Source organism: Varanus komodoensis, unplaced genomic scaffold (genome assembly GCF_004798865.1).
Source record: "Varanus komodoensis strain SLA01 unplaced genomic scaffold, ASM479886v1 scaffold22, whole genome shotgun sequence".
Taxonomy (NCBI): Eukaryota; Metazoa; Chordata; class Lepidosauria; order Squamata; family Varanidae; genus Varanus; species Varanus komodoensis.
The window spans coordinates 12,073,555-12,099,752 of record NW_025335606.1 but is presented as its reverse complement, the minus strand read 5'-3'; the positions used below and the strand labels follow the sequence as shown (position 1 = coordinate 12,099,752).

Below are 26,198 nucleotides of genomic sequence, written 5' to 3'. Positions count from 1 at the left end.
TAAGCAGAGATGTTTTAGGCCATCCAGGTCTTAAAATCTACTCCAAGACTCTTGAGTTGGACCAGGAGGTAGCTGGCAAGTCACAGCAATTGCCTCCCCCGTGGGCTGAATATGTTCCTGTGACCCCTATGAAATATTGGAACAGTCGAAAGGGACAGGGCTAAGAAAGAAAAGGGCTGTAAGAAATTTGAATCAAAAGGTGCAGGAAAGCTGAAGAGGCGAGAGTGGCTGTTGCCGCTAAGGCTCTTGCCAACTTGGCCCAGGTATGATTCCTAGATGTTGCATGGGGTGAATCCACACAGTGAATTCATGGATATATAATCGAGTTGGCATTTTATTCCAGCATTTTGAAGAGGGAGCTGACTCTTCTATGCTGTGACTATTTGGACCGGTTGAAGAGAATGTTTTGGATTCCCTTGTTTGAGTTTGGATTCAAAATGACCCTTGAATTTTGCAGTTTTACAGACGGTTTTGTCTTGTCTTGTCTTGTTTTTTGCATTGGTGCTGTTGCCAGGAACTTGGGTTGTAGTATTTTGTTATTATGTTTATGCTGTTTTGTTATATGGTTGTGATAAAAAGAGGTTCCTTTTGTATATAAGGTTGCATTGCATATGCTGTGTGTGTTTATGCTATGCATTGTTTATGAACAACACATGCTTCATGGTTTATGAAACATGAAGAAATATATTCATGAAACTGCAGAAACTTATTTTCACAGAAAAATCCCTCACTGAGCACAAGCAACCCTGAGGAACTTGAAGGATTAAACAAATACGCAATACCAAGAAGAATTTATAACTGTAATTATAGCTAAGTATTATTCACTTGAAAAGTTCCATTGATAGATCTACCAAGAATTCCCTTTATTCTTTGGTGGACTGAGGAGGAGAGATTGATTTAGGACATGTATTGATTTATTGAGGAGATTCCGACCAGATAGCAATTATGGACAACCTGCCTCCCCAAGAAAGCTCCCAGTTTTTGGCAGATGGAACAGCAGATGGTAGACCAGAGGACTAATTCTAACTATTTATGACTGTTTGTCACAAATTCAGGTTTTCTAGTTTTGCTAGAAGAGTAACAGGCAGAAAGAGAACGAATGAACTCCCCCCTGTCAAGTTTGACTAAACCAAAAGAAGTGGCAAGTGCTGTTTTGGATGTGTGGGTGGGTGTAGATCCATTACTGAGAGTCAGGTCTACATTTTGATGTCTCTACACCATTGCCCAGAGTATGGGAAACAAACAACACAAACTTGCACTCATAGTACATGAGGGCAATTATCATCTTATAGGAATAACTGAAACTTGGTGGGATGACTCACATGACTGGAACAGGACTATTGATGGATACCACCTGTTTAAGAGAAACAGAAAGGACAAAAATGGAGGAGCAGTTGCACTATATGTAAGAGACAGAATCTTACATTGTATATATTTGCACAGAAATACAAGAAAAGGAACCTAGTAGCCCCATTGAAAGCATCTGGCTAAATTTAAAGGGAGCAAAAAATAAGAAAACATAGTTATTGGCATATTTTACCACCCACCTTCTCAACTTGGATGGAGGCAACTAGTGGGGTGCCACAGGGTTCAGTCCTGGGGCCAGTGCTCTTCAACATCTTTATTAATGATTTAGATGAGGAAGTACAAGGGAAGATAATCAAATTCGCAGAGATACAAAACTGGGTGGAACAGCAAACACCCTAGAAGACAGAATGAAGATCCAGGACAATATTGATAAACTTGAACACTGGGCTGAAAGCAACAGAGTGAGATTCAATAAGGACAAGTGCTAATTCCTCCACCTAGGAAAAAGAAACCAAAATGCATTGATACAAGATGGGGAATATGTGGCTCAACAGAACTGAAAAATAAAAAGATCTCAAAGTAATTGTGGGCAATAAGCTAAACATTAGCCAACAATGCAATGCAGCTGCCAAAAGGGCAAATGCTATTCTGGGATGCATCAACAGAAGTATTACTTCCAAATCATGAGAAGCAGTATGTATGTATGTATGTATGTATGTATGTATGTATTTATTTATTTAGACAACTTATATGCTGCCCCATCACATGAGCCTCGGGGCGGCTTACAGCCCTTAGTAGTTCCTCTATACTCCACACTAGTCAGACCTCATCTGGAATACTGTGTTTGGTTCTGGGCACCAAGATTTAAGAAAGATGCAGGAAAATTAGAAAGAGTCCAGAGGAGGGCAACAAAAATTATCCAGAGTTTGGAGTTTGAGAGAACTGGGCATGTTGAGCCTTGAGAAGAGAAGACTGAGGGGGGACATGATATCCTTCTATAAGGACCTCAAAGGCTGTCACAAAGAGGAAGGTCAAGATCTCTTCTTGCTGATGCCAGAGTGTAGGACATGGAATAATCAAGTCAAGTTGCAGCAACCCAGATTCAGGCTGGACGTCAGGAAAAGCTTCCTCAATGTCAGAGCAATATGACAGTGGAACCAGCTGCCTGGAGAGGTGGTGGGCTCTCCCACACTGGAGACATTCAAAAAGAAACTGGACAGCCATCTGAGAGGGATGGTGTAACGTGGTGTCCTGCAAGAGCAGCAGGTTGAACCTGATAGCCTCTTGGCCCCTTCCAGCTCTACTAATCTATGATTCTATGATTTCTTATGCAGGAAGCACCATTATGCTCAATGCAGCTTGCTGCCAGGTATGTGGAAGCAAGTCAAGGCCAGCGCAAGGCATCTGAGTACCTCAGATGGAGCAGTAAAGTTGGGAGTGAGAAAGACGACTACTTTGGGTGCACCTTCTCCAGGGCTGTTGGCTGGTCTCTGGAAAAATCAGGAGACGGGGGGAGGTACAGGAGGGGACCAAGGAACGTGGCCCATCCCGAGACACTGAGATGAGAGAAGCAGAGATGCTTACTCTAAGGCCAGACTCCCCAAGTGGGCAAGTTGTCCCTGGGAAGGACCCAAATGCACAGCTGGCAGGAGGGGAGTTGGTGCAGGGGAGTGTCTCAGACGCAGACGAGGCGGGCATGGCTCCTGGTCCCACGCTGTGTCGCCAGCAGAGGAAGTGGCCCCATTAGAGGACCAGCGTGCAGTGAGGAGGCGTGCGCATTTCCAGAAGGCCCCTCCCAAAGGGGGTGGGGCAGGCATGCCCATAAGGAGAGTTCCTGGGGGTGAGTACTAGATTGTGTTCCACAAACCACTCTGTGCATGCTCAGAGATCCATTCTGGGAATTTTGTGCTTTGGGTCAATAAGAAATGCTTTGCAAGGAAAAGGTCTGTGGCTTTGAATGCATGAAAGAAGCACCTCAGCTCCTAACACGCAGTACCCAAGTAAAAGGATTTTCCTCTATTTCAACGGAGTCATCTATTTAATATATGATAGCACAGCTCAAATGCTTGAAAAGCTGTCGCACAGAGGAGGGCCGGGATCCCAGGATTCAGGACACAGAACAATGGGCTCAAGTTACGGGAGGCCAGATTCTGGCTGGGTATCTGGAAGAATGTCCTGTTAGAGCAGTATGGCAATGCGGCCAATGACCTGGGGAGGCTGTGGGCTCTCCTACATGGGCGACACTCCAGAGGCAGCTGGACAGCCCCCTGCCAGGGAGGCTTGAGCTTGGACTCATGCATTGAGCAGGAGTTGGACCTGATGGACTTACAGGCCCCCTCCAGCTCCACCATGCTGGGATTCTAAGGTGGACTGTGCAGTCCAAAATCTGGCTTCAAGACAAATAACCATCTGGAGGGAGAGAAGGGCCATGACGTTGCTCATCAGTAATCAGCCCCTGGTCACCTGATCCGTTTTCTCCACTATGGTAAAATGTCTTGGACTTCTATCTAAATAATTGCTGTTACTTCTATAGATGCACCTACGCTGACGTTATGCAACGCGGTGTCCTGTTTTGAGGCAATGCAGAACTGGCCCTTTGCTCCCAAGACTGACATTTTGCCTTGGGTGCAAATTTTCAAATTTTCTGAGACAGATAATTGCTGGAGCACCACCCTCCCCGCCAGCAACACAATGCAATCCTCATGAATGAAGTAGCTTCCAATTTGGTGCCACTTCATGATAGCTAAAATCTGCTGCTTGCCTGATGGTAGGGCCGGTCCTAATGTTGCAAAAGAGAGAGAAAGAGTAGGGAATGCTACTAATAAATATTGATATAAATACTAATTAATCCTAATAAATATAGCAATGTTTTCCAGGCAAAACCTCCCCAACCTTAAGCACAAGGTTTTGTGTGTTTGATATGCATGTGTCTTAAACATGCCTGTGTCTCTGTTTATAATTATAGTCAGGAAGCACCACTTAACTGCTCAAAGATACACACACTTCATAAGAATAATTGTTTGCATTCTGAAAAAAGGAAGACAGTCCCACACCCCTAAATGGTGCCCCTGAGAAGAACACCACGGGTCCAGGAGGGTGGGAGGAGAGAGAGAACAACAAGCAACTGTTTGTTTCTGACACATAGCCAGGAGCAATCATGTCTTGTGGAATTTTTCATGCCCCACCCTCTGCACCCAAGTCTGAAAAAATACGGTTGCATCTCGGTAATGCGAGTAAATGCTGGCTTAAGCAATCCTGAGCTTTCTTGGGGAAGGGGGCACCACCAGTGGTGGGGTGAGGAGGGATGCAGGGGACCACCAGCTCCAGGATGATTCTCAGAGAAGAACGTTCACATCCACTGTGGTGGCCCCTGTCACAGGCCCTCCTTGCTCAGGCAGCCTCATGGCAGGCTCCCAAGGCTGCCCTATCTGACTACTCTTGGTGACCATGCGGCAGCTGGTGCCCCCCAGATGTTTCCATCTGCATCTCCCACAACCCCAGCCCGCATGGCCAATGGGGTAATCCATTGTATGGCAATGGATCCACAATGTAATCCAAAATCCATGTAATCCAGCATGTATGGCAGGCAGCAGATTGAGGAAAGCTGGCAGTGAGAAAGTCAAAGAGGCCAGCTCAATCTTCTATGGCTGTTGGCAGGTCCTAATAAATCAGGCGTTATGCTACGAACTGTGCTGTCCGGTATCGTTTTTGGACTCTCCTAAGGCTCAGCAAAGTGGGCTGATGCACTCCTGCCCTCCAAAGGTTGCCACTGAACAAGCAAACATTACTACTTTCCCTCCGCCGAGTTTGGAATGGAGATGCCTCCTTCCATCCAGTTAAGTTTTTAACCTCCTCCTCCTCCTCTATTTGAGAATTCCAGTTTTTTTTAAAAAAAGTATTTTAAAAATATATTTGTACCATAGTTTAGCATTATTAGATTCTCCATGAGCAGTACTGGGGCCGAAGAGAAGCATGCGGAGGGTCCACACTCGAGAAAGTATCTTGTGGAAGGGCCTGCAAAAACCTGGGGCCAGCTCTGAGCAGAGGAATAGCAAGGTTGCATCATCGCTGCACTTCCCCAAAGTGGTACGAAGCCCCTGGGAGTGAGAAGTCAGACTTGGCTCACAGGGAGTATGTTTCTTTACAGGAAAGAGCATACTGGAAACTGGCGGCTTTTCTGTAATATATGGTTTATTTATAAACATGCAGGTAGAACATATGTGGAAGCCACGGCAAACACTCTCTTCCCACACAACAGATGGGCCAGCCCAGATGGGATTCCGAGAGCGAGGCATCCCAAGGGTCTTTCAGCTATCTGTTCACAACCCTCCTTCTCACTTTCTCTGTCTCCAAACCCCTCTCTCCACTGGAGGAGGAGGGATGCGTCTCCTTCCCTGATCTCTTAAGAGGTTTTCCTTCCAAGAAGGAGCTTGTACATCTCCCAGCCATTTTCTCCCACAAATGGAACTTCGGCAAGCCATTCTGGGCCAAGAACAAGCAAAGCAAGGTGGCCGCTTAGTTTCTTCCCAAGCTGTGGGAGGAAACAGAGGTGAGGGTACTAGAAGCAGGGTGCTAAGACAGACCCCATTTCCAGAGAACTGTCTCTTTTTTGTGTTTTAGAAACATAGAAACAGAGTGAGTCAGAAGGGGTCTCCTAGGCCATATAGTCTGACCCCCAGCTCCAGCCAGCTCTGCTCATGTAATCCCCAACATGTGGCTGTCCAATCTTTCCTTGAACACCCTCACCGAGGGGGCCTCCACCAGCTTCCTTGGAAGCCCATTCCATATCCTAGGGGTCCTAACCATCAGGAAGTACTTCCTGATATCCAACCTGAAGCCTGGTTCCTTGAGTTTTGCCGCATTTTAGCCATAGCTTTTTACAAAAATAACGAAGAGCCTAGCTTCCCTTCCACAGCATTAGCAAACAGACAGGGAAAGGAGATGGATATGGTCTGTTTAGTTACACACCCTCTTTCAGAAAGCAAAGTATAATGGCTCGTTCCAGAGTCAATACCTGTAATGAGGATGTGTAGCAGGAACCTGGCATGGGGGTAACCAGAGGAAGCATGCAGATTTGCAGATGTGAAACCTACCTTTTTTTCCACACTGCATTATGGGGCGGGGGGGTTATAGGGTCATTTCCATCCAGGCATTGTCCTTACCCCACTTCTGTGAGGTCTGGATTGAGACGCTCAGAGGTTTTCATTAGGCCTTGCTAATAATTCTCCTCCTGCTGCTCTCAATTATCCTCAGTTATCCTCACAACAACAGCCCTGTGAGGTAGGCTGAGAGTCTGGCCCAATGTCACCAGTGAGCTCCACATCTCCGGCCTCCTAGTCCATTTTAAATATAACAACATATTTGTTAACAAACCAAGCTAGGAGCCATTTAAAAGACTGGAATGGGATTTTGTCCACAGACTGTCCGTGCTTTCACTTTGTTCCTCCCATCCACTAGAAAAAATATATATTTCCTTTCCTTAAAAAGAGACATTTATGCAAGTCTTCAGTGATGCAAACAAGCAACCCAAATCCATGACTTAAGATGGATGCAACTCGAATAGGACATGAACTTGCAGTCGCCTTTGTCCTGATGAAGCCCCAAAGGCAAACTTTGGCTGGTGTGCCTGGAAATGGAAGCCCACAGGTGCATGAAGTCGCCAACCACAAGAAACAGTGGAGGACAGACAACGGAAGTACCAACACCAAAACTCATAAGAAGAGTAATGAACTGAGACACGTGAGAGCTGGCTGAGAAGAGGGAGAAGCCCAGTTTCTTGGATACAATTGAGTAATAGAAATAGAAACTGCTGCAAGCTACGAGGCGGCTTCAGGTGAAGAGCATATACCTGGAAGAGAATGGCAGAGGTGGCTTGAAAACAGTTTGCAGACTGAAAGGGACAGAGCAATGAATTTCAACTCCAGCACCACGGGGGCAGCTCCACACTTATTCACTCTCCCGCCACCCACCCTCAGACCTATTTCACAGATGCCTCTAGTTGGTAGCTTTTGTTCCCTGATATGAACCAAGAGCATGTAGGGTTAGCTGAGGACACAGAGCAGGAAGCAGGATCAAGCAAGATACTTAGCAGGAAGGGATGCTTAGACCCTTCCCAGCAGCACAATGATAAGAGTCCCATATTTGCCCATAGAAGCAAATGTCACCCAGTGAACTCTTTGCCAGTGAGTAAACAGGAAGTGCAATGTCATTATGTTAAGGCCTAGGACACAGGCAATACTTCAGAATTCGTAAGACAGAGGTAGGCTCTTGCACAAGGCATCTAGAGTAAAATGTTTCAGGATTCCTCAGTGCTCTTTCCTCACCACCCAACACCCTTCCATGCAGGAGTAACTAGACGGCATAGAATCTGATATTTAGATCCAGCATCTTCCAGGTGCAAGGCAAGGAAAACCGCCACTGAAAGCTTGCTCTTCTTCAAAGTGGTATAAAATACAAATATTTAGACAGAGATACAATACTGAACATGATATAAAATACAATATTAAACCCGTTTTAACTATTAAAATAATCATAAAATAAAAAGGATTTTACTTGACACCTAAAAGCAAAAAGAGTGGGCTCCAGGCATGCCTCTTTAGGGAGCCAATTCCATAAATGGGGTTCCACTACCAAGAAGGTTCTTCTTCTGGTTGCCACTCCCTTCAGAAGATGATCTTAAGGCCCAGGTAGAGGGAGCTTTCCCCATCCCCTAATCTCAATCACCAAGAAAAGTTTCCCCTGCTGGATCCCCGTCCTTTATTTATTTATTTATTTATTTATTTAAAACACTTCTGTGCCACCTGTTGTGCCATAGCATCTCTGCCCAGCTCACAATCATAAGATAAAAAACCACAATAAAACTAATAACAATTAAAAATACAATACTAATAAAATACAGATACAAATACAAAACAAAGGCATAGTGGCATCTACTATTAACATGCTTTTTGGTAAGGGAGGTCTTTGCCTGGCGCCAAAAAGAGTATAAAGAAGACGCCAGGCCAGTCTCCTTGGGGAGAGCATTTGGGGAGCCGCTGCAGAAAAGGCCCTCCTCCGGCGGCCAGCCTTCTCCCCTCCTTAAGGGATGGCTCACACAGGAGGGCTCCCTGAGTAGAACTCAAAGGCCAGGCAGGCATGTATGGGCACAGGCGCTCCCCAAGATAACTGGGGCCTAAGCCATTTAGGGAGGTACATGTCAACACAAGGACCTTGAATTGGGCCTGGGCCACAACTGGTAACCAATGCAATTCTTCCCATAAAGGTGTTATGTGGGCCATTCTAGGCAGCTTTAGTCACAATTATCCAATAAGAAGCTGGGATGCGAACATATTCATCCTTCTCAGGGGGATCTTCCTGCATTCTTCAACCTACGCTCTCCATTCCCACCCCCCAACAGCAGTGCCTTGAAACACCCATAAAATACCACTTCTTATTAAAACAGAAGGGATGAGTTAAGCAAAGGAACACTTTTTCAATATGTTCTTTTACAAATTATTGTTAATTTTATTGTGATTTTTCAACAAAAAAACCTGGACTAATTAAGAAAAGGAAAAACATCGTTTCCTTATAGAAATGGAAAGAAATCACTTACAGTACATGCATATGAAAAGTGTACCTATGAGCATATCTGTCTATATGAAAATACTGCTATCAGTTCAAACTATTTTGCATAAGCTTCAAGAAAGGTGAACTGAATATCCATTTGCAGATGCGGTGCAAAGGTTGAAAGCGTTCAGTCAACCCACTGTGCCATCCCGTCCAACCCCTGCTGCTGCGGGAGGCTGGTGACACAGGCGTACAAAATTTCGCACCATGCGACGACAGAGAGGGAGCCATTCTCGCATAGCACTGGCACCTGCTGGGGTCCTCTCACGCCGCTGATGGGTAGCGGAGGAAGAGCAGAGGAAAGGAAGGGCTGCTTAAACTGTGGAACTCACTTCCATGGCATGCAGCGAGAACCACGGATTCGGCCGGCTTTAAAAGGGGGCTCCACCAATTCCCAGCCGACAGGACGAGCCCCGGCCACGCACCTGACGGCCCCCAGCCTCAGAGGCGGACTTCCCGAGCATCCCACCTGCTGGGGAGCACGGGCGGGAGGGCGCGCTTGCATGCATGCTCGGCGGGCGGGTTTCCCCCGGGCGCCCGGCTGGCCTGCAGCGGGCACGGGCGGGCCGCGCGCCGATCGAGCGGGGCTCCCCTCGCGCTCCGGCCGCCAGGTGGGGGCTCCTACCCAGCCTTGCCGCGCCCTGAGCGCGCGTGCGCAGGGCCGGCCTCGGTTTGCGCGCAGCCAGGAGCGAGGAGGCGGCGGCGGCGGCTCTAGTTCGCGGGCCGCTCCCTCGGCGTGATGCTAGGCAGGGGGCGGCGCACCCCGCGGCTCGAGCCTTACCTGCGGGTCACGTGGGCGCGTCCCGGCGAGGGGTGGGGCTCCGGCTTGTCAGAGCGCCCGAGAGGGAGGGCGAGAGGTGTGCGCGCCGCGCTCGCCTGACCTCCCCTTTCTGCTTCCTCGTCCTCGCGCAGTGTCCGAAGTGGACCATTCCTCGCTCGCGTCTCCGCGGCCACTCGCTCCCTCTGCTGCCGAGAGGACTGCGCCTCGCGTGTGCGGGGCAAGCTCAGGAGGGAGCGCGCGCGCGCGAGCAACCCGGGGGCGGGGGGGACTTGAGAAACTTGTTTGTCGGCTCCCCTGGCTGGCTCTTCGCGAAGCAGTTTGTTTAAAGGGGCGGACGGGGAGGCGGTGGGGAGCGCAGCATGAAAGCCAGCTGAGCAGAGCACCAGCCTCACCTGGGATCCCGCCTGGAGACCGAGAGGGTAAGCCCGAAGGGAGCCGTGGTGGGGGGCGATGCTGAGGGGCGAAGGCAGAAGCCCCCCCATTTGACAGGTGCAGCGGATGGGTGCGGGTGCGCTTGGCAGGGAAAACAGGGCTTTTGTTCTCACCTGAGAGTGGCATCAGCGTGCCACCTGGAGAGCTTTCCGGCTAGAGGTGTACATGGGTGTACAAAGCTGTATGCTGTGCGTTGGCAGAGGTTGGAGGTTGTACCTATCCAGGAAGAGCAGCCAGCTTCATGCGCCGCTCCCCCACCTCCCTAAAGGTCCACACGCTCTTATTTTCGAAATCGGACTTTCTGCTGTCCTCCCTGAAACTCAGGTTGTCGCTCGCCGATGGAGGCGGCACCTGTTACAGCTAACTTCTGCTTGGCCTTGAGCCTGTGCCTTTCTGCTGTGTAATTTGCAAATGGGAAGTGGGGAAAAATAATGTAAACCATGTTGAGGGATTATGATTTAAGGTGCTTCCAGAGAAAGCTGCAAGAGCTAACTGTCAAAAGACATTGAGCAGTTATTCTCTCTTTGCTGGTAAGGAAAAGGACAGAAGGAGTAGTGTGAAAGCACAAGAGCCTTACAGAAGTAACTTTCTGTGAATGATTACAGCAATTTCTTCTTAAGATCCTCATCTGAAAGAAGCCTTATAATTTTCCTGCAGCATGTTCATAAATTTGAAGGGTGTTTCCAGACATCATTTTCATCTTATAACTCTGTTAGGTTTTCCCATCATTACTTCTGCCTTTTTGTGTTTCATTAAAAAAAAAAAATGTTAAGCAAGAAAAGATGGAAGAACTTTCCAACGTGTTTTGATTGGTAACACAAGGAGTTCTCTGTTTGGAAGTGCTTTAATTGCAGTCTGCTCCTTTCTCCAGGACCAGGGCAACTGCAAACACATCTAGTCTGCAACTTTCTCAAAACTTGACCTTAGTTCTCTTGCTTATGACTGCTCACATTCGATTCTGGCCAGGAGGGTGAAGAGGAGGGCTGACTATTCCTTACTATATGACCAGATCCACTGCCCTGTTGGAGCTCTTTCTTGCCTCCTCTTTAGCTCCCCTTGTATGTTTGTAAATAAAGCAAATATTATAAACTTCAGGTCTCTGGGTTTTCTCTAAAGGAAATTAAATCCTATAGTAGTGTTCCTGAAACCTTCATGGTTCAAAGAAGCGGAGAGGCAGCAATAACACTATCTCTTCCATACCTCCCCCGTTCCCGCTTCTGGCTTTACCAATTTCTGGGTTTTCTTTTGCAGTTCTAAGCCAGTATTTCATAAAACTGGGTATATTTTTTGGTCTCCTAATTCAGTTCTGAATGTATAGATTTCCATGCTTTTCCATGTTTTATGGGCAAGTGTGTTCAGGAGGACTTACTTGCCTGTAATAACAATGTAATACTACTACCCCCACTAATACTAATGGTCATTTCTGGCCATAACTGGTGGGGGTCTCTAGAATAACTGTTGCAAACCACCCAGACAGCTTTGGATATTGTGCAAGCACAGAAATGTAATCAACTCGGTATTGTTTTCACCTGTATGAACCCCTTTCTGAAATTATTGCCTGAAATTCCGCTCTTGCTGCACTTGCTTTAAGAGGAGTCATGGACAGGAAAAAAAGTCCTTTCAGTGATGGCAGATGCTCTTTGGAATGCCTTCCTTGCTGGTCATTTATTTGCTATCACTCTGGCCTCCAGTGAAAGTTACTTGTGGCATGTGGTCAGTAACATCGTGGTCTTGTTTCTGATTTTGTTGGCTAAGCCCTTTTGGTTTCTATTATATTGCTCTTCCATGTTTACATTGCTAGTGGTCTTTGTTATGAACCACTTTGGACACACATCGTGGAAATGTTTTGCAAAATTGTTTTCAACATATAGCATCGAAAGTGCCACCTCTGCCTCGAAAGTGCCACCTTAATGACTTCCACCTGAACAGCTATGGTATAACCACAATATCATGCATCCTATATTTTATAAGAAAATATCCATTTAAATTATTTGAATATTTTCATTTATGTAATATTCACCACAGTAGCACAAGGAAGAAGAGTCAGATGACTTGGTGGAACTTTTAGAATAAAAAGAGTGATTAAGGAAAAAACAAAAGGACACTCTGCTGGGGAATTCTTCCCTGAAAACAGCCCAGTGAAGAAGGAATATGGCCACTGCCCATAGAAAGTGAACTGACTGCTGGGATGGACTCACACTTGCGTACACACATGCGCGCGTGCAAACACAGAGAAAGAGAGAGAACTTGCAAGGGAAAATAAATAAGTGGTTGGAACCCTGAACAAAAGTGCCACACTACCACATTTTGTTACAGTGCCTCCCCCACCCCCGGTGTGTGTGTAGTATAAAATGAAGAATAGAAACAAGGGGCATTTTATACTATTAATTAAACAAAGTGATAATACAAAACCGAGTCAGTTAAAAATAAAACAACCAACAGGAAGAGATAAATTTAAGGACAAACTTGAAAGCTTGGATAAAGGACTATTTGCTGCCCTCCCAAAGTGCAGGAAAACAAAAGAATAAAACCTTTTTATTTTGTTTCAAGCTCTCTTGGCAGTTTCTAGGGAGGGAATTCCATAGTTCGGGTGCTTCAACTGAAACCTGGGGATTATTGCTTAGCTCAGTATTGCAACGTTCTCATGAGTCCACTTTGCATGGGATGTTCAGTGAAAGACACACGGTGCAATCATTCCATTTACAGCCCAATCCTATGAATGAAAGCAAGTTTTAATGGGTTGGATGCAGACTTGGCCCATGTTAGGAGCAGACCTTTAGTTCATAACTGACTATAACTAACTATTGATTTCAACAGGTCTGCGATTCCCATGACTAGGAGTGGGTCCAACCAACGGCATTTACTATATTTACTCCACGGAAAGCGTACGCAGTTTAAAATGTTCCAACAATCAGTATTTGAACAGCAGGGTTGCCGCTATGCTTGACACATGTTTTTGCTTTTATCCTGAGACTGCAGCAGGGCTTCCAGGTGTGCCAGATGGAAAGCTGCTTTCCTCGTTAGATAGCGTTGAAGCCAGAATGACACGGCATGTCTGTAGGTGACTCACTGGAGCAGGAATGCAAGCAGGTCACAACCAGACTCCAGGAGTGTGGTCTGTCTGGAGATTCCAGTCCTCTGTCCAGAATTCAGTGTGTCCTTGTTTAAATATGTGCACTGTTTGTCTGTAGCTTTAGATCTTTCCATGTTAGACACATCAGGTAAATACATGGTGCTCTTCAGAAATGAAATCAGGTTATTTTCCACTGATCAACAGCAGTGTGAGTTTGTGCAGTGGGAGGGAAAGGTGACTTTTCGCACTCCCCTGAGCGTGCAGCTACTGGCTACTAACTTGTCTCTGGGGTAGGTCCTGTGGACATGACCAGAGCAGCAGATTAATTGGTTTCGTTTATAATAATTGTAAACACATTAGCACTGGCAAAGTCCACAGTCCACAAATGTAGCTTGTGGTAGTTCAGAGTGGGTTTTCTTAAAAGCAAAATTTGAAGCACGTCTTCATACTCACAGAACTAATTAACTTTGCCATTTTTAAAACTCTATATATGGGACAGTAAAATAAATGAGTTTTTGACTCCATCAGAGCAACTTTGAGCACAAGTCCTGCACTGAGGTTGAAGAACATATCTTTAAAATCATGTATTTTAGGCAGTATCTTTGAGAACAGATTGAAGCTGATCTGAAGTGCATTTGTGAGTCTGGTTGTGAGTGTGCACAGCATTATGTGTTCTCAGCACTGTGCCTTCTGTCTACGTTGCATTTGTTTCCTTGTGCACAGAGGAGAGTGACATGTTGAAACAGCAGTAGTAGCAACTTTGCGATTTGGGAGTTGTTTCGTAGATTCATGGAATAGTAGGGTTGGAAGGAGCCAAGCAGGCCATTGGATCCAACCTCCTGCTGGTGTCAGATCACACCATCCCACTCAGATGACTGTCCAGGTTCACCTTGAGTGTCTCTAGCTTGGGAAAGCCCATGACCCCTGTAGGCAACAGTTCCACTGCCATATTGCTCTGATAGTTAGGACGTTTTTCCTGGTGTCTACCCTGAATTTAGTGTACTGCAGTTTAAGTGTATTGTTCTGTGTCCTTCACTCAGGGATGAGTGCGAAGAGGTCTTTTCCTTCCTCTTTGTGACAGCCTTTGAGTGCTATCATATTCCCTCATAGTCTTCTCTTCTTGATGCTAATCATGCCAAGCCTCGCACATCCTGGATCATTTGTGTTGCCCTCCTCTGAACCCCTTCTAGTTTTTCTGCATCTTTTTTGAACTGGGGTGTCCAGGACTGAACACAGTATTCCAGGTGAGGTCTGCCAAATGTTGAGTAAAGGGGAACTAGTACCTCTCTTTTCCTGGAAGTGATGCTTCTGCGTATGCACCCCAAAATAGTGTTTGCCCTTTTTGTGGCTGCATCACATTGCTGGCTCATGTTTAGTTTGTTGTCCACAACTCCAAGTTCCTTTTTTCAGTGCTGTTGAGCCAAGTATTCCCCATCTTGTATTGATGCATTTGGGGTTTTTTTCCCCCTAGGTGGAGAACATAGCTTTGTCCCTGTTAAATCTCATTCCGTTGCATAATAGTGCATTGTCCTTGTTTGCAGAATAAACAGCTTGTGAAATGGCCATTCCTGCTTCTGTGACAGGAGCATGATCATACAGGGCGACGGAGGTGTGATGTTTGGCTATCTCTATTCCAACAGTGAAGGGCAGCTGTGCACACTTACTCGAGAGTTTTGAATTCTGGTGGGCTTGCATCCAGAGAAATGTGCATGAGAACATGAGATGAGCCCCGCCGGATCAGACCATGGATCCATCTGGTGTACTGCTCTGTTCACACAGAGGGCAACCAGGTGTCGATGGAACTGGGCAGTAGCACCATCCAGCCCCAAATCTCCAGCAGCTGGTGCATTTAGGCATCCCTCCTCTGATATAAGTAGCATTTGGCCATCAAGACTAGTAGCCACTGATTTCCTTCTCTGTGAATTTGCGCAAGCCGCTTTTAAAGCAGTCCAAACTGGTACCATCTCCACATCTCATACAGTGAATCCCATGGTGTCCTGTGTAAAGAAGCGCTTCCCTTTACCTGTCCTGAACCTTCCACTAATCAGCTTCATGGGACGACCCCTTTGGGGTCCAGCATTAAGAAAGAGGGAGACAAATCCACACTTCTGTATTCCTTTATTATGTCTCCTTACTCTTTCTCTAAGCTAGACCACCATAGGGGAGTTCTTACAACCACTTGAACATCTAGTTGTCCATTCTTTTTGCACATTTTCCAGCGCATCAGTATTGCTTTTAGATGTAGTCACCAAAACCATTCATAATATTCTGAGTGCAGTCACACCATAGCTTTGTATCAGAGCAGTCTGAGAGTTGGAGTTTTACTTTCGGTAAAGATGCAGTCCTTAGCAGGTCTGGTTCCTATGATAGGCATGAGAAGCAGCTGGAGCTGTTCTTCCCCTTCTCCATTACCACCTGTTTGATCCCCTGCCTCTCCCTCTGGCCCAGACAGCAGTGGCAGTGATTAGAAGGAGCAGTACTGCAAGACGGTACTGCTCGCTTGCGCATTGGTTCTCTGCCTGAAATATAAGCCAGGAGTAGCACTGGTGGGGAAGAAGAGGAAGAACAGTTGTAAGAAGGTGGACATAGCAACAAAGGGGACTCACAGAAGGTGTCTTGCCCAAGGGCCCTCAGAAACCGCAAGCTCACGCTGGTTCTAAGAGGGCTTAATGGGGGAAAACGTCCCAGTTAAATCGATGCAACTGACTTCCAAGTAAACCTATATAAGATTGGGATTTTGCTGCTTTGTAATGAGATCCAGAGTTCTATTTAGGAGACCAAGGAGCGAAAACAGAGTCTACTACTGAGAACATTTTGTCATGAGAGCCATCTTGAAACAATGCTTCTTTGGATATTGCACTGTTGCAGACAAATGAAATCAAGCATGGTCGATATTGGGGAGGCATCTTGGTCTCGCAGTGTGGGTAAAGAAGCAAGCTAAAGTGTGTATGGGGAGGTTGCACTTCAAACAGTTGCAATAGATGAAGTGTTGGCCTATTGTTTTACTAACTCCAACCCATGAGAGAATTTGCAAGGATACCGCATGATGATTTATTGTTTCTGTGCTTGGTCTAACCTGTATTTAGGGACATGTACCTGGTCTCTCGGTGCTTGCAGTCCTAATGGACTGACCTGCTGTGGACTGAGAGCGCCAATCTTAGAGCCTTCCATTTATCTTAAACTTTGCCAGACAATACAAATATAATTAATAATAATAATAATAAAATAATAATAACAGACAGGAGGAGGAGAGACCTTTGCAGCCCTCCCCTTTCCTCCATGTTGTCATTTACATCTAAAAAGTCTTCACTCATGGGTAATGGAGAGCTTTGTGGGTTGTATCGCCCAGGTTTTTCCATCTTCCCACCTAGGGTGCCCCCTTTTAACCTCCTCAACCTCTTCTAAGGACCTCCCCTGACCGTTTCTACAGCAGTTGGGAGGGATGGGTGCGGACATCCCTCTGCTGATTTCCCTCCCAAGGTTGTAACTTGGTGCTTGGCCTTAAAAGGGGAATTCCTAAATCCTGTGGTCCTTTTCTATCAATCTTTTTGCCTAGCCTTTCCCAAGAAGGATTGCAGAGTAAGAGGAGTTATACTTCAATTGCAACCTTAGTAGTCATAGTGAATTTGTTTCCTGTATGGTCCACAATACAGTTTGCTGGAAGCGATTCACAAAATGGACTACAATTTCCATAATTATCATACATTATGATACAGAGGTAACTGAATTATAGTTCATTTACAACATACTGAAATTTCAAAGCATGCAAGCCATTCCAGTAAATCTGTTAATATCCACAACAGACCGTGTAATAGTAGCCATTTCCCAAGTAAATTACCTTTTGTAGTCCTAAAGCATTTTTGAATGTGCAAGTAAACCTAGACTGTAAGAGGGAGTTTATTGTGTGATTGTTTTCCTGCTACCAGATGTGATCTTAAAAGGGCATATTCCAATCATTGATGGCTATTCTGGTTATAGAGAAATGCATTATTTGCATTTTTTTTCTGGGACTAGACATCTCTAGCCAGCATCTGAAAATGTGAAGAGCACTTAGAGCCAGTTCTAAGTGCTTAGCACAAATGGTTGTGACATTGCACAGATGAAAGGAACTTCTGGAAATTCCACTTAAAGACAACCTTACTGTTTTTATCTTGCAGTCAGCTGGAAAATACTGGGATATATTCAGTACATACATTGTTCACTCATGTATTACACTGATTGCAAGCATGTCCATAATGAAACATTCTGTAGGAATTCCTGATTCCCATCATGTGTATAATGTCTCACTGAACATGTGTTCGGTTCTTGAAGTCAACCTAGCAGAAGGCAGTTCCAGAGAGTAGCTGTTTTAGTCTGGTGCAGCAAAAACAACAAAGAATCTTGTGACACCTTAAACATAACAAATGTATTAGTCTCGCAAAAGACATAATTATGAACTCCTTTAGAGCTGCTTCAAATGAACAGCTCTGCTCTTTGTGCCTGACTCGCGATTCACTCTGTTAGGGAAGAACATGTTGCTGTGATTGCGAAAGCTTGTTGCTGTCTGTTCAGCTTACTTGCAAAGTAAGTATTTGAGCTAAATATTCAGTCTTAGGAGGCAGCATGCTGGTTTGCAATGGTGCATAAATGAAGACAAAAGAAAATACTGATTCAATCAAGAATTAGTATTGAGTGCAAAGGCCAGATGCATCTCACTTTCCTTTCCACCTTTACATGGGAAGGGAGAATATGTGAACAGTTGTTTCTAATCTGCATGCAGGCAAGTATGGCTTGTGACAACTTATAGTTTAATGCCTTAAGTCCAAGGCTTAATGTAGTGACAAATCATGGTGATGTATATCACAATACATTTCTTTTGCAAAGGAATATGTACAGTGTATGTCTAGCATAGGGAGTGAACCTGTAGGATGACTGAGGATACTTGGGATTCCCAGATCCAGGGTCAGAAACAGAATTCTGATCTCAGAAATGGGGATCTATGCTTTGATTTTCCTCCCCCACTCCGAAGAGGGAGGCAGAGCCTGAGACACACTGCTTTCTGTTCTTGCCATGCTAAAAGTATGGTTTAGTGTGATGTTTATGCTGCCATAAAGCCATTACAGATAATAGCTACGGCTGAACTCACCTACGACAAATTTCTGCAATCATTTTAAAAACATAGTTGCGCTTATGGCTACCACCACAGTCTGGTGGCAGCACACTCTAAAAGAAGTGATGATAGGTAAAGGTGAAGAGGCTGTGGGCAGGTAAGAGAGGGCATACAGAACATGACAGTACTGTTAAATGTTTGTCCAGGTTACAGCACTGAGAGAAGCACTGGATTTGGAATGGAAAATTTGTCACCTAAGAATAGCAATTACTAATTAGTCATAGTTTAGGCAACTCGGCACGTTTGTCGACCTGTGATGTAAGTTAATGAGAAAAGTTGACATTTCACATGTGCCGAAACAGCTGACATAACCACAGTGGACCAAAATAAATGAAATAAGAATTTGGTGATTCATGCTTTGCTTCAGGCCTGTCTACATAGTAGCTATGGTGCCTTAGAGCTGGATTTCATTGAGAAAAATGGAATATACTGGATTTGCACCTCAGTCCAGGGGGTAGAACTCAGTCCCTTTGAGGTCTCAGCACCTTATTTCCTTCCAAACATTGATTGGTGGATTCCCTGCCAAAGGCATCCCTCGAATGGTAAACTGGTAGACTCAGTTGGAATAGAAATATAACTTTATTTGGTTATGCACACATTTCCTGTTCACTCTGTTTCTGCTGAAATAGCCAGCTCTTTCAAGGAAGGAACCCTGTCCAGGATACAAGGACTTTGCTTGGGGTGAAGTGGGAAATTCTGCCAACTCTATTGAGAGACATAATGCTTTCCATTTATAGAACTCACTTCCTATGCACTCTTAGTAATCTTAGCAATAGTCCTAGTGATGGCTGCAGTTTTTTTCATGGGCCCTTCGACAAGCTGCCCTCTGTGGACCTCTCCCTCTTTGAGTTCCCCTTCTCAGTGCTGTTGCCACTGGCTGGTATTGCTCCTCACCATCGGACTCCCTAACCACAGTTTACTGGGCCAGAGTCAGATGAACAAGCAGCTTGTACGGAGGAGGTGCAAGTCCGAAGGGCTCTTGTCAGTGCGCATGGGCCCTTGGCAGTTGCCCAACCATGCCCCCCTTCATCCTGGCTATGAAAGTCTTGCAAACATAGCGATACTGTTATCCTTGTAGACAACGACTCGAAGCAGGGAAGGTTAGGATGGCTGGATTGGGTCACCTGAGGAAGCTGATGGGTGAGGTTTCAGTGACAGGCATGCAGCCGAGTCGTTAAGTAATATTCCCTACCCAAGGCTTTGATGTGTGCAGCAGGGAGTTTATATTGCTAGGGGCTTTGAAAGGTTGCACAACCTTGATGATAAACCTTGGAAGACTTGGAAGTCTTGTTTGCACGTTGGTTTCCTGATTGCTGCCAAAGCTTAATGTCATCTACTTTTAAAATTGTTTTCTGTGCTTGTTCTCCCTTGGGCAATCTTCTGCCAATGTTCTGGTCCCCAGGCTTGTCATTTGCAATGGAGGCTTAGATAAGCTACTTGCCTGCCAAATGCCTTGGCTTCCTGGTTAATTTTCTCCTTTCTGCTGTAACTGGACCTGTTGAATGAGATGATAGAGGTGGACTGAGAAACATGATCACAGTTTTTATTTTTTTTAATGATGCATAACTTTTTCAAGCCATCCTTTGCTTTTTTTTTTTAAGACAAGACAGTCCAGCCTTAAATGCTTTTTTAGAGTATTTTTTTAAAATCCAGTAAAATTTATTTATTTAAAATTTTTGTTTTTAAAGCCACCATGATTATCTGGTGGTGTATAAGATGTGACAAACAATGAATAGAAGCAACATGTAGTAAAATCAAGATAAAATCAGCAGCCAAGAGTATAAACGCTCCTTCATAACCAATGTAAAACCAACAAGAATAAAAATGCACTGATCTAAAGCCTTTCTGAAAATGCCTGGACAATACAAAAATCTTTACCGAAGAAACTCTAATGTAAGTGTTTGCTTAGGGAGGGTATTCCACAGATGGGTGCCACCACTGAAAAGGCCTTCTATCTTATAGCTTGCCACCTCACCCTTGGCAGAGGCACCTGAAAGAGGGCCTCAGATAAGGATTTTGCCATTTGGGTGCTGAAGTAGTCATGGAGATGCAGGCATGCCACTATAAAAACAATAAAACTGTATAGAGTATTCTTTAACTTAATATCTAATCCCACTCTCCAATTCAAAAGCAACAGATTAAAAACACGTGACCTGTAATTCTTGAGAACATGTAGCAGGGGTTGGCAACCTGGGGTCCTCTTGATAAGTCCCAGGACCCCTCAGCATTAGGGTTGGTGGGGAGTTGAAGGCCAAAAGGTGGAGGATCACAAGCTGCCCATCCGGTACTTATTATCTGATTATTGTTTTTTGTTTCTGCACTGCCCAGTCACCTAAGTCACTGGTCTTTGTCTGCACAGAGGTGGAAGGAACTTGGGTTGGGACGAACCCTGTTGGAATCCATTCCACTGGCTTCCTCTTGGGCTTGGCCAGTCCTATGATGCAAGTCAAGCCAAGATGAAGTCCATGAATGCTTGCAGACCCTCCGTGGTGCAACTGGCAACCTTATAGCTTGCCACCTCACCATTGGCAGAGACACCTGAAAGAGGGCCTCGGACAATGACTTTGCCATCTGGGTGCTGAAATAGTCATGGAGATGTTGACTATTAGTCATCCCAATAGTCCTAATAGTCATCAGGAGCAGGACAAGGGAGAGGGGCACTGGAATTGGGTGTACCAGGCGCCATTCCCAGTGTCCAACCTTCTTCCCCGCCCACTGCTGACAGTGGCAGTGGCACATGCAGAAGAGAAGAGCTTCTTGCGCAGTGTGTGGGGCTTGACACTGGGTGTCAGACTTAGGGCCACCACAGAGCAGACCAGAGTCCTGGGAACTGAGCCTAGAGAACCGAATGGATTCCCACCTCAAACAGATTCCTTGCACATCCCTAGAAGGAGCCTCTGGATTGTTCTTCATTATTTTATTTTGGATTGAGGTTTGGGTAGGGATGATGTTTGTGATACAGAATGTCATGACGTTAGTCCAGCATGCAGCGGCTGTGAAAAAAGTTCATGTTAGGGATAATTAAGAAATAACTCCCAGTGTGACCACACTTAGAATACTGTGCACCTTTCTGGTCACTGCACCTGATAAAGGATATTGCAGAGCCAGAAATTATGAACAATAGGGTAACTAAAATGATCCAGGGACTGGAGTCACTCCCCAGTGGAAAAAACTGGAATTGTTCAGCTTAGAAAAAAGACAAGTAAGGAGAGAGTAAGAACCCCAGGTTCTCATATTGTTATATATGTAGAAATAACAGAACCTGGGGTCATCTCATGAAGCTGATTGGTGAGAGAATCAGGACTGATAAAAGGAACTACTTCTGTATCTAGTATGTAGTTGAAATTATGGAATTCACTTCCACAATGTGTAGTTATGAAGACCAATTTGGATGCCTTCCAAAGGGGACTGGAGAAATTCATGGAGGATTCAACCATCCTGGCTGCTATTCCAGATGCCACCCCTTTTAACAGACATGCTGGGGAACATGGTGACAGGGTGCTGTTGCTTTCAAGTCCTGTGCGTGGGTTTCCTGGGGCCATTGTGTGATGAGAATGCTGGGCTAGCTGGCCCCTTGGCTGATCTGGTGCTGCACTTCTTCCGTTCTTAGGTTTGGGGTCCCCGCACTCCTTTCCTTGGTTCCAGCTGGTTTTCTGTTCCTGAGAGCTGGAAACTGCACCTCCCCTTTCACTGCAAACTCTGATTAGTCCACCCTGCCTCTTTCCTTGATCACATTATCTCTTTCTTCATATATCTTGAAGTAAGGCTATAAAAATGAAGGGAAGGACCTTTGCTGTAGGATCATGATTCGTGTGCCCAAATCCCAGGTCCGATCCTTGGCATCTTCAGTGAGGTCTGAACAACATTCTTGCCTGTAATCCTGGAGAGGTGTTGCCATTCAGAATAGGTAACAATAAGCACGATCAACTAATAGTCTGATGCAGGATAAAGCAGCTTTCTAACAGGAAGTTAGGTTGCTGGCTCTCTGAGAACTGGGCTTCTAGATTCGTTTTGCACTGATGCTCCTTGATAGGTTTTCTACTAGTTCCTTTATCTGCATGCAATGTAAAGACCTACCTTGGAATGGCCCGGACTGTTACACTACCTAGTCCAGTGCTGCGGGGCTGAAGACACTTCTCCCAACGCTCTGCCAGAATCATTCCCCTGGAGATGGTGGGGAGTGAGCTTGGATTTTGTAAACACACCCCATGCGAACTAGACCTCTCCACCTTCTCGGCAAAGCAGTTAAGGCTTTGCAAACACACAGCACCTTTAGATAGAGAACAGGTTCACGACTTCCATGCAGTGGCATGTTGGGAAAACCTGGGCTTTTCTCTATCTAAATATGTGCAGCGTTGTGCCCTGGATTTCGTTATTTCATACAGCAGGTTCTTGTCACTAGTATTATTAAGAAATAATACTTTAAAAATGCAGTCTTCATTCCTGCATGATGGGCTTCCAAACTGCATTGCTTACTATTAAGAAATGCAAAGTTCAAACACCTGACTCCTTGCAATACCAATGTTTCATTGTATTTATGGTGTAGGGAAAACTGGCTTCAGATTATTGGAACAGGTCGGTTAAGGTGTGCAAGCTATCTGCTAATAGTCCTATGTCACAGGCATTTCCAGTTTGCCCAAAGCTGAAGTGGTTCCTTACACCTTATCTTGTTTTTATGTAACATTTTGCTCTCCTGTTAGCAGAGTCTCATACCTACATATGACTGAGACACAAGCTTTCACAAGAGCCTAACTATGCAATTTTTGAGATACTCTCTGGACTATCATCTGCCTTTTGTAAGGTGCGTGCAAATGCATGCACACACATATGTTTTGGATTCTTAAAACTGGACAGATTAACAACGTAAGAAGAGCCATGCTGGATGAGACCAATTTTTCATGTGGTTCAGCATTCTGTGCACCCTGCAGCTAACCCATTGCCTGTGGGAAACAGATGAGCAGAAGAGCAAAAGTCCCCATGTGCTTATCCTCCTCAGTAATTGGTACACATGCAGGCATCTTGGCTTGACTTGCAGTAGGCTGCTGCAGTGCCTGGTAGGACGCATTTGAATGGTCCGATGCTTCTCAGTCCTAACTAAAAGGCCTTCCAGTGTGGGATTGGGTAGTCACAGGCTTTGCGGTTCTTGATGCCATGTTTTCCAGATATTATTTGAACTCCCTCATGAAGGCCCACAGGCCAGGATCTTTTGTATCACTGCTTTTCAAAATGTGTTTTCAACTTTAACCCAGGATTGCGGGATAATCTTCCTTGCGTGCCTGTATGACCCTTACCTTAAAAAGATAGGCTGTGCCCTTTGTGCTGACTGCCTTACAGGTTTGTGGCCAAGAAGGCCACAGCTGATAACTTCTGCAGCAATCTTGGACTAAGCAGGGCAGAGAATGCTTGGTCTTTCTGCAGTGATTTTGCTGGCAGGAAAGAGCAGCACTGGTGGTTCTCGGTGCCAGGGAGGCCTTACCTAAGAACATAGCAGGCTCTCTGAAGCAGGAGAGGTGCAGGTGTTCCACCTGCCCACGCTCCGTAGTGATGCAGGCATGCCAGCCCTGGTGATAAGCATTGTAAGTCACCTAGACAACCTTCAGGTTATGGGGCAGCATAGAAATAGAATTAAAGAAGTAAAGGAAGGAAGGAAGGAGCATGTAGCCAGTAAACTAGCCTTGTTCATAATTATCATGTCACAAATGGACCATTAGTCCTACTTTTATTCAACTCAAACTTTCTAAGAGTAAATATAGCTTGCACTTAGTTATAACAGGTGCCTTTTTGGTTTTCAGCATGTACTGACAGACATATTTCAAAGTAGCTGAGCAGAGCAAGAAATCTCCGATAGCAGCTGAGCAGCCTTAAGGTTTAGTCCTGGGAATTAGTTTGTATATGTCCAGTTCAGAAATGAGTGCTGAAAATCTTCTAATTAGTAGTGGAAGAGACAGTACTCTTGGGATAATGGGATAATTAGTCCCATTTCATTCTGCCTCCAGGGAAGAAATTCCCTGTTTACTATAGTTTATTCTCCTCTGTTCTTTATATGGAACCATGAGGCAAAAGCATCCATAATGAATCACATCTGCAAGAAATCTATGGAGAAATAGCCTCTTAGTATAGAGATAAACCCAAATTAGATGCAAAACTAGTTGGCTACATGTGTTAAAATGCACATGTGACTGTAATCCTGGGCCTGTTATAAAGTACAGGATGACATGAAGTCAAACGGCATATATGGATTTTAAAAGACTATGGGAAAGTTTTCAATATCTTGTTCATCATGTCCTTAAGCAATGTAATAAATAATGTTGTGATAATAAACAAAAGTACTTAAAAAAATAAATATACTAATTAAGGTCTGTAGATGATGATTCCAACTATGCTTTTTATAGTTCTCTTACTTTGGGTACGGTGGTACTGTGTCAACAACCCATGACAACTGCCAGATATTTCATGATAATTGTCTGATTGCGGAGAGCAAAGTGCATGTTTCAGATGCAGAATGTCCCAGATTTGATACTGCACATTTCCAGATAAGACAAGGAAGGGAACATGCCTGAAACCCTGAAGAAGTTCTTCCAGACAGACACTACTCTGCTGGACTGGATGGACCAATGGTCTGACTCAGTAGATGGCAGCTATTATATTATTATTATTATTATTATTATTATTATTATTATTATTATTATTATTATAACATTTCTATGCCGCCCCTTGCTGAAACCTCGGGGCGGCTTACAACACGATAAAATACAATGAAATACAATGGCACATAATAAATTACCATTAAAGCTTCTTATTTTTCTGTGATGGACACAGAGAAGAACCTGTTTTCCATATGCCTTTTTGAAGTGCAGTAAGCGCAAAACTGCTTAAAGCACTTCCACAAAATCCATTCAGAGAGTTGCCTTAGACAGTGAAAATCATGCAAAATGCTACAGCACACCTGTGTGTGTGCATGCCTGTGTATGCTTATTTCAGAATCGTTGCTTTGCTTAAGATTATCTTCTCATTACCGCTAAATGTTTAGTGCCCATTGTTACTGAACTGGGAAGGAACTTTGTTATAATTTTTGTTCAAACCTCTTCTTTCGCAGCTGTGACCCTCACCCTTGGCCCTAGCTGTTTTTGCATGATAGATCTTGTCGATATCTTGGACTTACATGTTTTAGATCAGTGCAGCAAAGTGCATCAACGTATGGAAAATGTGAAGTACAATTGCTTGTCTGAATTTGTCATGCGTATACCTGTTGTATTGAAAGAGCACATGTAGAACTGCTGCATCTGATGATTTAAATTCAGGTGCTTTGTCTGGGCTGCAGGAAGGAAGGAAGCTTCACAGATCTCTGTGCATGAGCTGTTTGGAAACAAGGAACAACACAGTCAGCTCAAGCTGCAAAAAAGGAAAATAGTGTATTTACCATCAAGAGATACAGCTGCAGCCTGTTATAGTTAGTATCACCCTAGAGCAGTCTTCCCAAACCTGGCATCCTGCACATGCCCTGGACTACATCTCCTATCACCCAAAGCCTGATGGGAGTTGTAGTCCAACACATTTGTAGAGCACCAGGTTGGGGAGGGCTCCTCTGAGACAAGTGCAGGCTCTAGAGACTGAGAATACTCCTAGCTGAGAGTGTGGTGTTTGGTGTTGGCCTCTGCCTTTGGCTACAATTCATTCCTGTCAAGCCCATGCAAGTTCCTTTTGGTGAGCCTCCTGTCACCTGTGGGCCCAGTCCTGTGTTGAACTGGTAGCATGGACACCACAATCTTGTCCTTGGACCTATCAGGGAGCTCCCCCGCTCTTCTTCCTCCCTTATTTCGGTAGCTTCATTCTTCTCATTTCTTCTTGTT

General features: G+C 45.0%; 1 protein-coding gene across 1 annotated transcript in view; it reads left to right on the top strand.

Annotated features, from left to right (window-relative positions):
- The first annotated feature begins 10,038 nt into the window (after positions 1-10,038).
- The window catches only part of ATP8B1 (ATPase phospholipid transporting 8B1), a 73,297-nt gene continuing 57,137 nt past the window's right edge, over positions 10,039-26,198 (top strand). Inside the window, exon 1 of the mRNA XM_044431531.1 lies at positions 10,039-10,113. The gene's annotated coding sequence lies outside the window, so the exon portion shown is untranslated. The remainder of the gene's footprint in view (positions 10,114-26,198) is intronic.